Genomic DNA, 16,406 nt, shown 5'->3' with positions numbered 1-16,406 from the left:
CAGCAGTGGTCTCAGCACCAGTGGTCACACCAGAAGTTGTAGTTACTTCAGATACTGTGGTCTGAATAACTGTACTTGTAGCTTCAGCTGTGGTTGTGCTCTACCAGTTGTGCTTTCACAGCTGATGTCACATCAGCAGTTGTTGTGTCTGCAACAGGGGTGGACACAGACTCTGTAGTCACTCCGCAGTAGTGATTATCTCAGCAGTAGTTGTTTGGGCTGCCTGAAGTGATTTCAACAGTAGTTGGCTCTGCAGCAGTGGTCTGAGCATCAGTGGTCACACCAGAAGTTGTAGTTACTTCAGATACTGTGGTCTGAATAACTGTACTTGTACTTCAGCTGTGGTTGTGGCTCTACCAGATGTGCTTTCCACAGCTGATGTCAAATCAGCAGTTGTTGTCTGCAACAGGGGTGGCCACAGACTCTGTAGTCACTCCTGCAGTAGTGATTATCTCAGCAGTAGTTGTTGTTTGGGCTGCTGAAGTGAATTCAACAGTAGTTGGCTCTCCAGCAGTGGTCTGAGCATCAGTGGTCACACCAGAAGTTGTAGTTACTTCAGATATGTGGTCTGAAACAACTGTACTGTACTTCAGCTGTGGTTGTGGCTCTACCAGATGTGCTTTCCACAGCTGATGTCAAATCAGCAGTTGTTGTGTCTGCAACAGGGGTGGCCACAGACTCTGTAGACACTCCTGCAGTAGTGATTATCTCAGCAGTAGTTGTTTGGGCTGCTGAAGTGATTTCAACAGTAGTTGGTCTGCAGCAGTGGTCTCAGCACCAGTGGTCACACCAGAAGTTGTAGTTACTTCAGATACTGTGGTCTGAACAACTGTACTTGTAGCTTCAGCTGTGGTTGTGGCTCTACCAGTTGTGCTTTCAACAGCCGAAGTCACATCAGCAGTTGTTGTGTCTCAACAGGGGTGGACACAGACTCTGTAGTCACTCCTGCAGTAGTGATTATCTCAGCAGTAGTTTTTGTTTGCTGCTGAAGTGAATTCAACAGTAGTTGGCTCTGCAGCAGTGGTCTGAGCACCAGTGGTCACACCAGAAGTTGTAGTTACTTCAGACTTGTGGCCTGAAAACTGTACTTGTACCTTCAGCTGTGGTTGTGGCTCTACCAGATGTGCTTTCCACAGCTGATGTCAAATCAGCAGTTGTTGTGTCTGCAACAGGGGTGGCCACAGACTCTGTAGTCACTCCTGCAGTAGTGATTATCTCAGCAGTAGTTGTTTGGGCTGCTGAAGTGATTTCAACAGTAGTTGGCTCTGCAGCAGTGGTCTCAGCACCAGTGGTCACACCAGAAGTTGTAGTTACTTCAGATACTGTGGTCTGAATAACTGTACTTGTAGCTTCAGCTGTGGTTGTGGCTCTACCAGTTGTGCTTTCCACAGCTGAGTCAAATCAGCAGTTGTTGTGTCTGCAACAGGGGTGGCCACAGACTCTGTAGTCACTCCTGCAGTAGTGATTATCTCAGCAGTAGTTGTTTGGCTGCTGAAGTGATTTCAACAGTAGTTGGCTCTGCAGCAGTGGTCTCAGCACCAGTGGTCACACCAGAAGTTGTAGTTACTTCAGCTACTGTGGTCTGAATAACTGTACTTGTAGCTTCAGCTGTGGTTGTGGCTCTACCAGTTGTGCTTTCAACAGCCGAAGTCACATCAGCAGTTGTTGTGTCTGCAACAGGGGTGGACACAGACTCTGTAGTCACTCCTGCAGTAGTGATTATCTCAGCAGTAGTTGTTTGGGCTGCTGAAGTGATTTCAACAGTAGTTGGCTCTGCAGCAGTGGTCTCAGCACCAGTGGTCACACCAGAAGTTGTAGTTACTTCAGCTACTGTGGTCTGAATAACTGTACTTGTAGCTTCAGCTGTGGTTGTGGCTCTACCAGATGTGCTTTCCACAGCTGATGTCACATCAGCAGTTGTTGTGTCTGCAACAGGGGTGGCCACAGACTCTGTAGTCACTCCTGCAGTAGTGATTATCTCAGCAGTAGTTGTTGTTGCTGCTGAAGTGATTTCAACAGTAGTTGGCTCTCAGCAGTGGTCTGAGCATCAGTGGTCACACCAGAAGTTGTAGTTACTTCAGATATTGTGGTCTGAAAAACTGTACTTGTAGCTTCAGCTGTGGTTGTGGCTCTACCAGATGTGCTTTCCACAGCTGATGTCACATCAGCAGTGTTGTGTCTGCAACAGGTGTGGCCACAGACTCTGTAGTCACTCCTGCAGTAGTGATTATCTCAGCAGTAGTTGTTTGGCTGCTGAAGTGATTTCAACAGTAGTTGGCTCTGCAGCAGTGGTCTCAGCACCAGTGGTCACACCAGAAGTTGTAGTTACTTCAGATATGTGGTCTGAATAACTGTACTTGTAGCTTCAGCTGTGGTTGTGGCTCTACCAGTTGTGCTTTCCACAGCTGATGTCAATCAGCAGTTGTTGTGTCTGCAACAGGGGTGGCCACAGACTCTGTAGTCACTCCTGCAGTAGTGATTATCTCAGCAGTAGTTGTTTTTGCTGCTGAAGTGATTTCAACAGTAGTTGGCTCTGCAGCAGTGGTCTCAGCACCAGTGGTCACACCAGAAGTTGTAGTTACTTCAGATACTGTGGTCTGAACAACTGTACTTGTAGCTTCAGCTGAGGTTGTGGCACTACCAGTTGTGCTTTCCACAGCTGATGTCACATCAGCAGTTGTTGTGTCTGCAACAGGGGTGGCACAGACTCTGTAGTCACTCCTGCAGTAGTGATTATCTCAGCAGTAGTTGTTTGGCTGCTGAAGTGATTTCAACAGTAGTTGGCTCTGCAGCAGTGGTCTCAGCACCAGTTGTCACACCAGAAGTTGTAGTTACTTCAGCTACTGTGGTCTGAATAACTGTACTTGTAGCTTCAGCTGTGGTTGTGGCTCTACCAGTTGTGCTTTCAAACAGCCGAAGTCACATCAGCAGTTGTTGTGTCTGCAACAGGGGTGGACACAGACTCTGTAGTCACTCCTGCAGTAGTGATTATCTCAGCAGTAGTTGTTGTTTGGGCTGCTGAAGTGATTCAACAGTAGTTGGCTCTCCAGCAGTGGTCTGAGCATCAGTGGTCACACCAGAAGTTGTAGTTACTTCAGATATTGTGGTGGACAACTGTACTTGTACCTTCAGCTGTGGTTGTGGCTCTACCAGATGTGCTTTCCACAGCTGATGTCAAATCAGCAGTTGTTGTGTCTGCAACAGGGCTGGCCACAGACTCTGTAGTCACTCCTGCAGTAGTGATTATCTCAGCAGTAGTTGTTTTGGCTGCTGAAGTGATCTCAACAGTAGTTGGCTCTGCAGCAGTGGTCTCAGCACCAGTGGTCACACCAGAAGTTGTAGTTACTTCAGCTACTGTGGTCTGAATAACTGTACTTGTAGCTTCAGCTGTGGTTGTGGCTCTACCAGTTGTGCTTTCAACAGCCGAAGTCACATCAGCAGTTGTTGTGTCTGCAACAGGGGTGGACACAGACTCTGTAGTCACTCCTGCAGTAGTGATTATCTCAGCAGTAGTTGTTGTTTGGGCTGCTGAAGTGATTCAACAGTAGTTGGCTCCAGCAGTGGTCTGAGCACCAGTGGTCACACCAGAAGTTGTAGTTACTTCAGATATTGTGGTCTGAACAACTGTACTGTACTTCAGCTGTGGTTGTGGCTCTACCAGTTGTGCTTTCCACAGCCGAAGTTACATCAGCAGTTGTTGTGTCTGCAACAGGGGTGGCCACAGACTCTGTAGTCACTCCTGCAGTAGTGATTATCTCAGCAGTAGTTGTTTGGGCTGCTGAAGTGATTTCAACAGTAGTTGGCTCTGCAGCAGTGGTCTCAGCACCAGTGGTCACACCAGAAGTTGTAGTTACTTCAGATACTGTGGTCTGAACAACTGTACTTGTAGCTTCAGCTGTGGTTGTGGCTCTACCAGTTGTGCTTTCCACAGCTGATGTCACATCAGCAGGTTGTGTCAGCAACAGGGGTGGACACAGACTCTGTAGTCACTCCTGCAGTAGTGATTATCTCAGCAGTAGTTGTTTGGGCTGCTGAAGTGATTTCAACAGTAGTTGGCTCTGCAGCAGTGGTCTGAGCATCAGTGGTCACACCAGAAGTTGTAGTTACTTCAGATATTGTGGTCTGAATAACTGTACTTGTAGCTTCAGCTGTGGTTGTGGCTCTACCAGATGTGCTTTCCACAGCTGATGTCAAATCAGCAGTTGTTGTGTCTGCAACAGGGGTGGCCACAGACTCTGTAGTCACTCCTGCAGTAGTGATTATCTCAGCAGTAGTTGCTTTGGCTGCTGAAGTGATCTCAACAGTAGTTGGCTCTGCAGCAGTGGTCTCAGCACCAGTGGTCACACCAGAAGTTGTAGTTACTTCAGATACTGTGGTCTGAATAACTGTACTTGTAGCTTCAGCTGTGGTTGTGGCTCTACCAGTTGTGCTTTCCACAGCTGAGTCACATCAGCAGTTGTTGTGTCAGCAACAGGGGTGGACACAGACTCTGTAGTCACTCCTGCAGTAGTGATTATCTCAGCAGTAGTTGTTTGGGCTGCTGAAGTGATTTCAACAGTAGTTGGCTCTGCAGCAGTGGACTGAGCCAGTGGTCACACCAGAAGTTGTAGTTACTTCAGATATTTGGTCTGAATAACTGTACTTGTACCTTCAGCTGTGGTTGTGGGCACCAGATGTGCTTTCCACAGCTGATGTCAAATCAGCAGTTGTTGTGTCTGCAACAGGGGTGGCCACAGACTCTGTAGTCACTCCTGCAGTAGTGATATCTCAGCAGTAGTTGTGTTTGGGCTGCTGAAGTGATTCAACAGTAGTTGGCTCTCCAGCAGTGGTCTGAGCATCAGTGGTCACACCAGAAGTGTGTAGTTACTTCAGATATTGTGGTCTGAAACTGTACTTGTAGCTTCAGCTGGTGGTTGTGGCTCTACCAGATGTGCTTTCCACAGCTGATGTCAAATCAGCAGTTGTTGTGTCTGCAACAGGGGTGGCCACAGACTCTGTAGTCACTCCTGCAGTAGTGATTATCTCAGCAGTAGTTGTTTTGCTGCTGAAGTGATTTCAACAGTAGTTGGCTCTGCAGCAGTGGTCTCAGCACCAGTGGTCACACCAGAAGTTGTAGTTACTTCAGATACTGTGGTCTGAACAACTGTACTTGTAGCTTCAGCTGTGGTTGTGGCTACCAGTTGTGCTTTCAACAGCCGAAGTCACATCAGCAGTTGTTGTGTCTGCAACAGGGGTGGACACGGACTCTGTAGTCACTCCTGCAGTAGTGATTATCTCAGCAGTAGTTTTTGTTTGGGTGCTGAAGTGATTCAACAGTAGTTGGCTCTGCAGCAGTGGTCTGAGCATCAGTGGTCACACCAGAAGTTGTAGTTACTTCAGATATTGTGGTCTGAACAACTGTACTTGTACCTTCAGCTGTGGTTGTGGCTCTACCAGATGTGCTTTCCACACCTGATGTCAAATCAGCAGTTGTTGTGTCTGCAACAGGGGTGGACACAGACTCTGTAGTCACTCCTGCAGTAGTGATTATCTCAGCAGTAGTGTTGTTGGGTGCTGAAGTGATTTCCACAGTAGTTGGCTCTGCAGCAGTGGTCTCAGCATCAGTGGTCACACCAGAAGTTGTAGTTACTTCAGATATTGTGGTCTGAACAACTGTACTTGTACCTTCAGCTGTGGTTGTGGCTCTACCAGTTGTGCTTTCCACAGCTGATGTCAAATCAGCAGTTGTTGTGTCTGCAACAGGGGTGGCCACAGACTCTGTAGTCACTCCTGCAGTAGTGATTATCTCAGCAGTAGTGTGTTGGGCTGCTGAAGTGATTCAACAGTAGTTGGCTCTCAGCAGTGGTCTGAGCATCAGTGGTCACACCAGAAGTTGTAGTTACTTCAGATATTGTGGTCTGAACAACTGTACTTGTAGCTTCAGCTGTGGTTGTGGCTCTACCAGATGTGCTTTCCACAGCTGATGTCAATCAGCAGTTGTTGTGTCTGCAACAGGGGTGGCCACAGACTCTGTAGTCACTCCTGCAGTAGTGATTATCTCAGCAGTAGTTGTTTTGCTGCTGAAGTGATTTCAACAGTAGTTGGCTCTGCAGCAGTGGTCTCAGCACCAGTGGTCACACCAGAAGTTGTAGTTACTTCAGATACTGTGGTCTGAACAACTGTACTTGTAGCTTCAGCTGGGTTGTGGCTCTACCAGTTGTGCTTTCAACAGCCGAAGTCACATCAGCAGTTGTTGTGTCTGCAACAGGGGTGGACACAGACTCTGTAGTCACTCCTGCAGTAGTGATTATCTCAGCAGTAGTTTTTGTTGGGCTGCTGAAGTGAATTCAACAGTAGTTGGCTCTCCAGCAGTGGTCTGAGCACAGTGGTCACACCAGAAGTTGTAGTTACTTCAGATATTGTGGTCTGAACAACTGTACTTGTACCTCAGCTGCTGTGGTGGCTCTACCAGATGTGCTTTCCACAGCTGATGTCAAATCAGCAGTTGTTGTGTCTGCAACAGGGGTGGACACAGACTCTGTAGTCACTCCTGCAGTAGTGATTATCTCAGCAGTAGTTGTTTGGGTGCTGAAGTGATTTCAACAGTAGTTGGCTCTCCAGCAGTGGTCAGCATCAGTGGTCACACCAGAAGTTGTAGTTACTTCAGATATTGTGGTCTGAACAACTGTACTTGTACCTTCAGCTGTGGTTGTGGCTCTACCAGTTGTGCTTTCCACAGCTGATGTCAAATCAGCAGTTGTTGTGTCTGCAACAGGGGTGGCCACAGACTCTGTAGTCACTGCTGCAGTAGTGATTATCTCAGCAGTAGTTGTTTTGGCTGCTGAAGTGATTTCAACAGTAGTTGGCTCTGCAGCAGTGGTCTCAGCACCAGTGGTCACACCAGAAGTTGTAGTTACTTCAGATACTGTGGTCTGAATAACTGTACTTGTAGCTTCAGCTGTGGTTGTGGCTCTACCAGTTGTGCTTTCACAGCTGAAGAACATCAGCAGTTGTTGTGTCTGCAACAGGGGTGGACACAGACTCTGTAGTCACTCCTGCAGTAGTGATTATCTCAGCAGTAGTTGTTTGGGCTGCTGAAGTGATTTCAACAGTAGTTGGCTCTGCAGCAGTGGTCTCAGCATCAGTGGTCACACCAGAAGTTGTAGTTACTTCAGCTACTGTGGTCTGAATAACTGTACTTGTAGCTTCAGCTGTGGTTGTGGCTCTACCAGTTGTGCTTTCAACAGCCGAAGTCACATCAGCAGTTGTTGTGTCTGCAACAGGGGTGGACACAGACTCTGTAGTCACTCCTGCAGTAGTGATTATCTCAGCAGTAGTTGTTTTGGGGCTGAAGTGATTTCAACAGTAGTTGGCTCTGCAGCAGTGGTCTCAGCATCAGTGGTCACACCAGAAGTTGTAGTTACTTCAGATACTGTGGTCTGACAACTGTACTTGTAGCTTCAGCTGTGGTTGTGGCTCTACCAGTTGTGCTTTCCACAGCTGATGTCACATCAGCAGTTGTTGTGTCTGCAACAGGGGTGGCCACAGACTCTGTAGTCACTCCTGCAGTAGTGATTATCTCAGCAGTAGTTGTTTGGGCTGCTGAAGTGATTTCAACAGTAGTTGGCTCTGCAGCAGTGGTCAGCACCAGTGGTCACACCAGAAGTTGTAGTTACTTCAGATATTGTGGTCTGAACAACTGTACTTGTAGCTTCAGCTGTGGTTGTGGCTCTACCAGTTGTGCTTTCCACAGCCGAAGTCACATCAGCAGTTGTTGTGTCTGCAACAGGGGTGGCCACAGACTCTGTAGTCACTCCTGCAGTAGTGATTATCTCAGCAGTAGTTGTTTGGGCTGCTGAAGTGATTTCAACAGTAGTTGGCTCTGCAGCAGTGGTCTCAGCACCAGTGGTCACACCAGAAGTTGTAGTTACTTCAGATACTGTGGTCTGAATAACTGTACTTGTAGCTTCAGCTGTGGTTGTGGCTCTACCAGTTGTGCTTTCAACAGCCGAAGTCACATCAGCAGTTGTTGTGTCTGCAACAGGGGTGGACACAGACTCTGTAGTCACTCCTGCAGTAGTGATTATCTCAGCAGTAGTTGTTTGGGCTGCTGAAGTGATTTCAACAGTAGTGGCTCTGCAGCAGTGGTCTCAGCACCAGTGTGTCACACCAGAAGTTGTAGTTACTTCAGCTACTGTGGTCTGAATAACTGTACTTGTAGCTTCAGCTGTGGTTGTGGCTCTACCAGTTGTGCTTTCCACAGCGAAGTCACATCAGCAGTGTTGTTGTGTCGCAACAGGGGTGGACACAGACTCTGTAGTCACTCCTGCAGTAGTGATTATCTCAGCAGTAGTTGTTTGGGCTGCTGAAGTGATTTCAACAGTAGTTGGCTCTGCAGCAGTGGTCTCAGCACCAGTGGTCACACCAGAAGTTGTAGTTACTTCAGATACTGTGGTCTGAATAACTGTACTTGTAGCTTCAGCTGTGGTTGTGGCTCTACCAGTGTGCTTTCCACAGCGAAGTCACATCAGCAGTTGTTGTGTCTGCAACAGGGGTGGCCACAGACTCTGTAGTCACTCCTGCAGTAGTGATTATCTCAGCAGTAGTTGTTTGGGCTGCTGAAGTGATTTCAACAGTAGTTGGCTCTGCAGCAGTGGTCTCAGCACCAGTGGTCACACCAGAAGTTGTAGTTACTTCAGCTACTGTGGTCTGAATAACTGTACTTGTAGCTTCAGCTGTGGTTGTGGCTCTACCAGTTGTGCTTTCAACAGCTGATGTCACATCAGCAGTTGTTGTGTCAGCAACAGGGGTGGCCACAGACTCTGTAGTCACTCCTGCAGTAGTGATTATCTCAGCAGTAGTTGTTTGGGCTGCTGAAGTGATTTCAACAGTAGTTGGCTCTGCAGCAGTGGTCTCAGCACCAGTGGTCACACCAGAAGTTGTAGTTACTTCAGATACTGTGGTCTGAATAACTGTACTTGTAGCTTCAGCTGTGGTTGTGGCTCTACCAGTTGTGCTTTCCACAGCTGATGTCACATCAGCAGTTGTTGTGTCTGAAACAGGTGTGGCCACAGACTCTGTAGTCACTCCTGCAGTAGTGATTATCTCAGCAGTAGTTGTTTGGGCTGCTGAAGTGATTTCAACAGTAGTTGGCTCTGCAGCAGTGGTCTCAGCACCAGTGGTCACACCAGAAGTTGTAGTTACTTCAGCTACTGTGGTCTGAATAACTGTACTTGTAGCTTCAGCTGTGGTTGTGGCTCTACCAGATGTGCTTTCCACAGCTGATGTCACATCAGCAGTTGTTGTGTCTGCAACAGGGGTGGACACAGACTCTTAGTCACTCCTGCAGTAGTGATTATCTCAGCAGTAGTTGTTTGGGCTGCTGAAGTGATTTCAACAGTAGTTGGCTCTGCAGCAGTGGTCTCAGCACCAGTGGTCACACCAGAAGTTGTAGTTACTTCAGATACTGTGGTCTGAACAACTGTACTTGTAGCTTCAGCTGTGGTTGTGGCACTACCAGATGTGCTTTCCACAGCTGATGTCAAATCAGCAGTTGTTGTGTCTGCAACAGGGGTGGCACAGACTCTGTAGTCACTCCTGCAGTAGTGATTATCTCAGCAGTAGTTGTTTTGGCTGCTGAAGTGATTTCAACAGTAGTTGGCTCTGCAGCAGTGGTCTCAGCACCAGTGGTCACACCAGAAGTTGTAGTTACTTCAGATACTGTGGTCTGAATAACTGTACTTGTAGCTTCAGCTGTGGTTGTGGCTCTACCAGATGTGCTTTCCACAGCTGATGTCACATCAGCAGTTGTTGTGTCTGCAACAGGGGTGGACACAGACTCTGTAGTCACTCCTGCAGTAGTGATTATCTCAGCAGTAGTGTTGTTTGGGCTGCTGAAGTGATTTCAACAGTAGTTGGCTCTGCAGCAGTGGTCTGAGCACCAGTGGTCACACCAGAAGTTGTAGTTACTTCAGATACTGTGGTCTGAACAACTGTACTTGTAGCTTCAGCTGTGGTTGTGGCTCTACCAGTTGTGCTTTCCACAGCTGATGTCAAATCAGCAGTTGTTGTGTCTGCAACAGGGGTGGCCACAGACTCTGTAGTCACTCCTGCAGTAGTGATTATCTCAGCAGTAGTTGTTTGGCTGCTGAAGTGATTTCAACAGTAGTTGGCTCTGCAGCAGTGGTCTCAGCACCAGTGGTCACACCAGAAGTTGTAGTTACTTCAGATACTGTGGTCTGAATAACTGTACTTGTAGCTTCAGCTGTGGTTGTGGCTCTACCAGTTGTGCTTTCAACAGCCGAAGTCACATCAGCAGTTGTTGTGTCTGCAACAGGGGTGGCCACAGACTCTGTAGTCACTCCTGCAGTAGTGATTATCTCAGCAGTAGTTGTTTGGGCTGCTGAAGTGATTTCAACAGTAGTTGGCTCTGCAGCAGTGGTCTCAGCACCAGTGGTCACACCAGAAGTTGTAGTTACTTCAGATACTGTGGTCTGAATAACTGTACTTGTAGCTTCAGCTGTGGTTGTGGCTCTACCAGTTGTGCTTTCAACAGCTGAAGTAACATCAGCAGTTGTTGTGTCTGCAACAGGGGTGGCCACAGACTCTGTAGTCACTCCTGCAGTAGTGATTATCTCAGCAGTAGTTGTTTGGCTGCTGAAGTGATTTCAACAGTAGTTGGCTCTGCAGCAGTGGTCTCAGCATCAGTGGTCACACCAGAAGTTGTAGTTACTTCAGATACTGTGGTCTGAATAACTGTACTTGTAGCTTCAGCTGTGGTTGTGGCTCTACCAGATGTGCTTTCCACAGCGATGTCACATCAGCAGTTGTTGTGTCTGCAACAGGGGTGGCCACAGACTCTGTAGTCACTCCTGCAGTAGTGATTATCTCAGCAGTAGTTGTTTGGGCTGCTGAAGTGATTTCAACAGTAGTTGGCTCTGCAGCAGTGGTCTCAGCACCAGTGGTCACACCAGAAGTTGTAGTTACTTCAGATACTGTGGTCTGAATAACTGTACTTGTAGCTTCAGCTGTGGTTGTGGCTCTACCAGTTTGCTTTCAACAGCCGAAGTCACATCAGCAGTTGTTGTGTCTGCAACAGGGGTGGACACAGACTCTGTAGTCACTCCTGCAGTAGTGATTATCTCAGCAGTAGTTGTTTTGGCTGCTGAAGTGATTTCAACAGTAGTTGGCTCTGCAGCAGTGGTCTCAGCACCAGTGGTCACACCAGAAGTTGTAGTTACTTCAGCTACTGTGGTCTGAATAACTGTACTTGTAGCTTCAGCTGTGGTTGTGGCTCTACCAGTTGTGCTTTCAACAGCCGAAGTCACATCAGCAGTTGTTGTGTCTGCAACAGGGGTGGCACAGACTCTGTAGTCACTCCTGCAGTAGTGATTATCTCAGCAGTAGTTGTTTGGGCTGCTGAAGTGATTTCAACAGTAGTTGGCTCTGCAGCAGTGGTCTCAGCACCAGTGGTCACACCAGAAGTTGTAGTTACTTCAGATATTGTGGTCTGAACAACTGTACTTGTACCTTCAGCTGTGGTTGTGGCTCTACCAGTTGTGCTTTCACAGCTGATGTCAAATCAGCAGTTGTTGTGTCTGCAACAGGGGTGGCCACAGACTCTGTAGTCACTCCTGCAGTAGTGATTATCTCAGCAGTAGTTGCTTTGGCTGCTGAAGTGATCTCAACAGTAGTTGGCTCTGCAGCAGTGGTCTCAGCACCAGTGGTCACACCAGAAGTTGTAGTTACTTCAGCTACTGTGGTCTGAATAACTGTACTTGTAGCTTCAGCTGTGGTTGTGGCTCTACCAGTTGTGCTTTCCACAGCTGATGTCACATCAGCAGTTGTTGTGTCTGCAACAGGGGTGGCCACAGACTCTGTAGTCACTCCTGCAGTAGTGATTATCTCAGCAGTAGTTGTTTGGGCTGCTGAAGTGATTTCAACAGTAGTTGGCTCTGCAGCAGTGGTCTCAGCACCAGTGGTCACACCAGAAGTTGTAGTTACTTCAGATACTGTGGTCTGAATAACTGTACTTGTAGCTTCAGCTGTGGTTGTGGCTCTACCAGTTGTGCTTTCACAGCCGAAGTCACATCAGCAGTTGTTGTGTCTGCAACAGGGGTGGCCACAGACTCTGTAGTCACTCCTGCAGTAGTGATTATCTCAGCAGTAGTTGTTTGGCTGCTGAAGTGATTTCAACAGTAGTTGGCTCTGCAGCAGTGGTCTCAGCACCAGTGGTCACACCAGAAGTTGTAGTTACTTCAGATACTGTGGTCTGAATAACTGTACTTGTAGCTTCAGCTGTGGTTGTGGCTCTACCAGTTGTGCTTTCCACAGCCGATGTCACATCAGCAGTTGTTGTGTCTGCAACAGGGGTGGCCACAGACTCTGTAGTCACTCCTGCAGTAGTGATTATCTCAGCAGTAGTTGTTTGGGCTGCTGAAGTGATTTCAACAGTAGTTGGCTCTGCAGCAGTGGTCTCAGCACCAGTGGTCACACCAGAAGTTGTAGTTACTTCAGATACTGTGGTCTGAATAACTGTACTTGTAGCTTCAGCTGTGGTTGTGGCTCTACCAGTTGTGCTTTCAACAGCCGAAGTCACATCAGCAGTTGTGTCTGCAACAGGGGTGGACACAGACTCTGTAGTCACTCCTGCAGTAGTGATTATCTCAGCAGTAGTTGTTTGGGCTGCTGAAGTGATTTCAACAGTAGTTGGCTCTGCAGCAGTGGTCTCAGCACCAGTGGTCACACCAGAAGTTGTAGTTACTTCAGCTACTGTGGTCTGAATAACTGTACTTGTAGCTTCAGCTGTGGTTGTGGCTCTACCAATTGTGCTTTCAACAGCCGAAGTCACATCAGCAGTTGTTGTGTCTGCAACAGGGGTGGCCACAGACTCTGTAGTCACTCCTGCAGTAGTGATTATCTCAGCAGTAGTTGTTTCGGCTGCTGAAGTGATTTCAACAGTAGTTGGCTCTGCAGCAGTGGTCTCAGCACCAGTGGTCACACCAGAAGTTGTTGTTACTTCAGATACTGTGGTCTGAACAACTGTACTTGTAGCTTCAGCTGAGGTTGTGGCTCTACCAGATGTGCTTTCCACAGCTGATGTCAAATCAGCAGTTGTTGTGTCTGCAACAGGGGTGGCCACAGACTCTGTAGTCACTCCTGCAGTAGTGATTATCTCAGCAGTAGTTGTTTGGGCTGCTGAAGTGATTTCAACAGTAGTTGGCTCTGCAGCAGTGGTCTCAGCACCAGTGGTCACACCAGGAGTTGTAGTTACTTCAGATACTGTGGTCTGAACAACTGTACTTGTAGCTTCAGCTGAGGTTGTGGCACTACCAGTTGTGCTTTCCACAGCTGATGTCACATCAGCAGTTATTGTGTCTGCAACAGGGGTGGCCACAGACTCTGTAGACTCCTGCAGTAGTGATTATCTCAGCAGTAGTTGTTTTGGCTGCTGAAGTGATTTCAACAGTAGTTGGCTCTGCAGCAGTGGTCTCAGCACCAGTGGTCACACCAGAAGTTGTAGTTACTTCAGATACTGTGGTCTGAACAACTGTACTTGTAGCTTCAGCTGTGGTTGTGGCTCTACCAGTTGTGCTTTCCACAGCTGATGTCACATCAGCAGTTGTTGTTGTGTGCAACAGGGGTGGCCACAGACTCTGTAGTCACTCCTGCAGTAGTGATTATCTCAGCAGTAGTTGTTTGGCTGCTGAAGTGATTTCAACAGTAGTTGGCTCTGCAGCAGTGGTCTCAGCACCAGTTGTCACACCAGAAGTTGTAGTTACTTCAGAACTGTGGTCTGAATAACTGTACTTGTAGCTTCAGCTGTGGTTGTGGCTCTACCAGTTGTGCTTTCCACAGCTGATGTCACATCAGCAGTTGTTATGTCTGCAACAGGGGTGGCCACAGACTCTGTAGTCACTCCTGCAGTAGTGATTATCTCAGCAGTAGTTGTTTGGGCTGCTGAAGTGATTTCAACAGTAGTTGGCTCTGCAGCAGTGGTCTCAGCACCAGTGGTCACACCAGAAGTTGTAGTTACTTCAGATATTGTGGTCTGAATAACTGTACTTGTAGCTTCAGCTGTGGTTGTGGCTCTACCAGATGTGCTTTCCACAGCTGATGTCAAATCAGCAGTTGTTGTGTCTGCAACAGGGGTGGCCACAGACTCTGTAGTCACTCCTGCAGTAGTGATTATCTCAGCAGTAGTTGTTTTGGCTGCTGAAGTGATCTCAACAGTAGTTGGCTCTGCAGCAGTGGTCTCAGCACCAGTGGTCACACCAGAAGTTGTAGTTACTTCAGCTACTGTGGTCTGAATAACTGTACTTGTAGCTTCAGCTGTGGTTGTGGCTCTACCAGTTGTGCTTTCCACAGCTGATGTCACATCAGCAGTTGTTGTGTCAGCAACAGGGGTGGACACAGACTCTGTAGTCACTCCTGCAGTAGTGATTATCTCAGCAGTAGTTGTTTGGGCTGCTGAAGTGATTTCAACAGTAGTTGGCTCTGCAGCAGTGGTCTGAGCATCAGTGGTCACACCAGAAGTTGTAGTTACTTCAGATATTGTGGTCTGAATAACTGTACTTGTAGCTTCAGCTGTGGTTGTGGCTCTACCAGATGTGCTTTCCACAGCTGATGTCAAATCAGCAGTTGTTGTGTCTGCAACAGGGGTGGCCACAGACTCTGTAGTCACTCCTGCAGTAGTGATTATCTCAGCAGTAGTTGTTTGGGCTGCTGAAGTGAATTCAACAGTAGTTGGCTCTCCAGCAGTGGTCTCAGCATCAGTGGTCACACCAGAAGTTGTAGTTACTTCAGATATTGTGGTCTGAACAACTGTACTTGTAGCTTCAGCTGTGGTTGTGGCTCTACCAGATGTGCTTTCCACAGCTGATGTCAAATCAGCAGTTGTTGTGTCTGCAACAGGTGTGGTCACAGACTCTGTAGTCACTCCTGCAGTAGTGATTATCTCAGCAGTAGTTGTTTTGGCTGCTGAAGTGATTCAACAGTAGTTGGCTCTGCAGCAGTGGTCTCAGCACCAGTGGTCACACCAGAAGTTGTAGTTACTTCAGATACTGTGGTCTGAACAACTGTACTTGTAGCTTCAGCTGTGGTTGTGGCTCTACCAGTTGTGCTTTCAACAGCCGAAGTCACATCAGCAGTTGTTGTGTCTGCAACAGGGGTGGACACAGACTCTGTAGTCACTCCTGCAGTAGTGATTATCTCAGCAGTAGTTTTTGTTTGGGCTGCTGAAGTGAATTCAACAGTAGTTGGCTCTGCAGCAGTGGTCTCAGCACCAGTGGTCACACCAGAAGTTGTAGTTACTTCAGCTATTGTGGTCTGAATAACTGTACTTGTAGCTTCAGCTGTGGTTGTGGCTCTACCAGTTGTGCTTTCAACAGCCGAAGTTACATCAGCAGTTGTTGTGTCTGCAACAGGGGTGGCCACAGACTCTGTAGTCACTCCTGCAGTAGTGATTATCTCAGCAGTAGTTGTTTGGGCTGCTGAAGTGATTTCAACAGTAGTTGGCTCTGCAGCAGTGGTCTCAGCACCAGTGGTCACACCAGGAGTTGTAGTTACTTCAGATACTGTGGTCTGAACAACTGTACTTGTAGCTTCAGCTGAGGTTGTGGCACTACCAGATGTGCTTTCCACAGCTGATGTCAAATCAGCAGTTGTTGTGTCTGCAACAGGGGTGGCCACAGACTCTGTAGTCACTCCTGCAGTAGTGATTATCTCAGCAGTAGTTGTTTGGGCTGCTGAAGTGATTTCAACAGTAGTTGGCTCTGCAGCAGTGGTCTCAGCACCAGTGGTCACACCAGAAGTTGTAGTTACTTCAGATATTGTGGTCTGAACAACTGTACTCGTAGCTTCAGCTGTGGTTGTGGCTCTACCAGTTGTGCTTTCAACAGCCGAAGTACATCAGCAGTTGTTGTGTCTGCAACAGGGGTGGCCACAGACTCTGTAGTCACTCCTGCAGTAGTGATTATCTCAGCAGTAGTTTTTTGGCTGCTGAAGTGATTCTCAACAGTAGTTGGCTCTGCAGCAGTGGTCTCAGCACCAGTGGTCACACCAGAAGTTGTAGTTACTTCAGCTACTGTGGTCTGAAAAACTGTACTTGTAGCTTCAGCTGAGGTTGTGGCTCTACCAGTTGTGCTTTCCACAGCTGATGTCAAATCAGCAGTTGTTGTGTCTGCAACAGGGGTGGCCACAGACTCTGTAGTCACTCCTGCAGTAGTGATTATCTCAGCAGTAGTTGTTTTGGCTGCTGAAGTGATTCAACAGTAGTTGGCTCTGCAGCAGTGGTCTCAGCACCAGTGGTCACACCAGAAGTTGTAGTTACTTCAGCTACTGTGGTCTGAATAACTGTACTTGTAGCTTCAGCTGTGGTTGTGGCTCTACCAGATGTGCTTTCCACAGCTGATGTCAAATCAGCAGTT

Source organism: Patiria miniata, unplaced genomic scaffold (assembly GCF_015706575.1).
Source record: "Patiria miniata isolate m_02_andy unplaced genomic scaffold, ASM1570657v1 HiC_scaffold_9, whole genome shotgun sequence".
Classification (NCBI taxonomy): Eukaryota; Metazoa; Echinodermata; class Asteroidea; order Valvatida; family Asterinidae; genus Patiria; species Patiria miniata.
Note: the sequence above shows the minus strand (reverse complement) of the source record.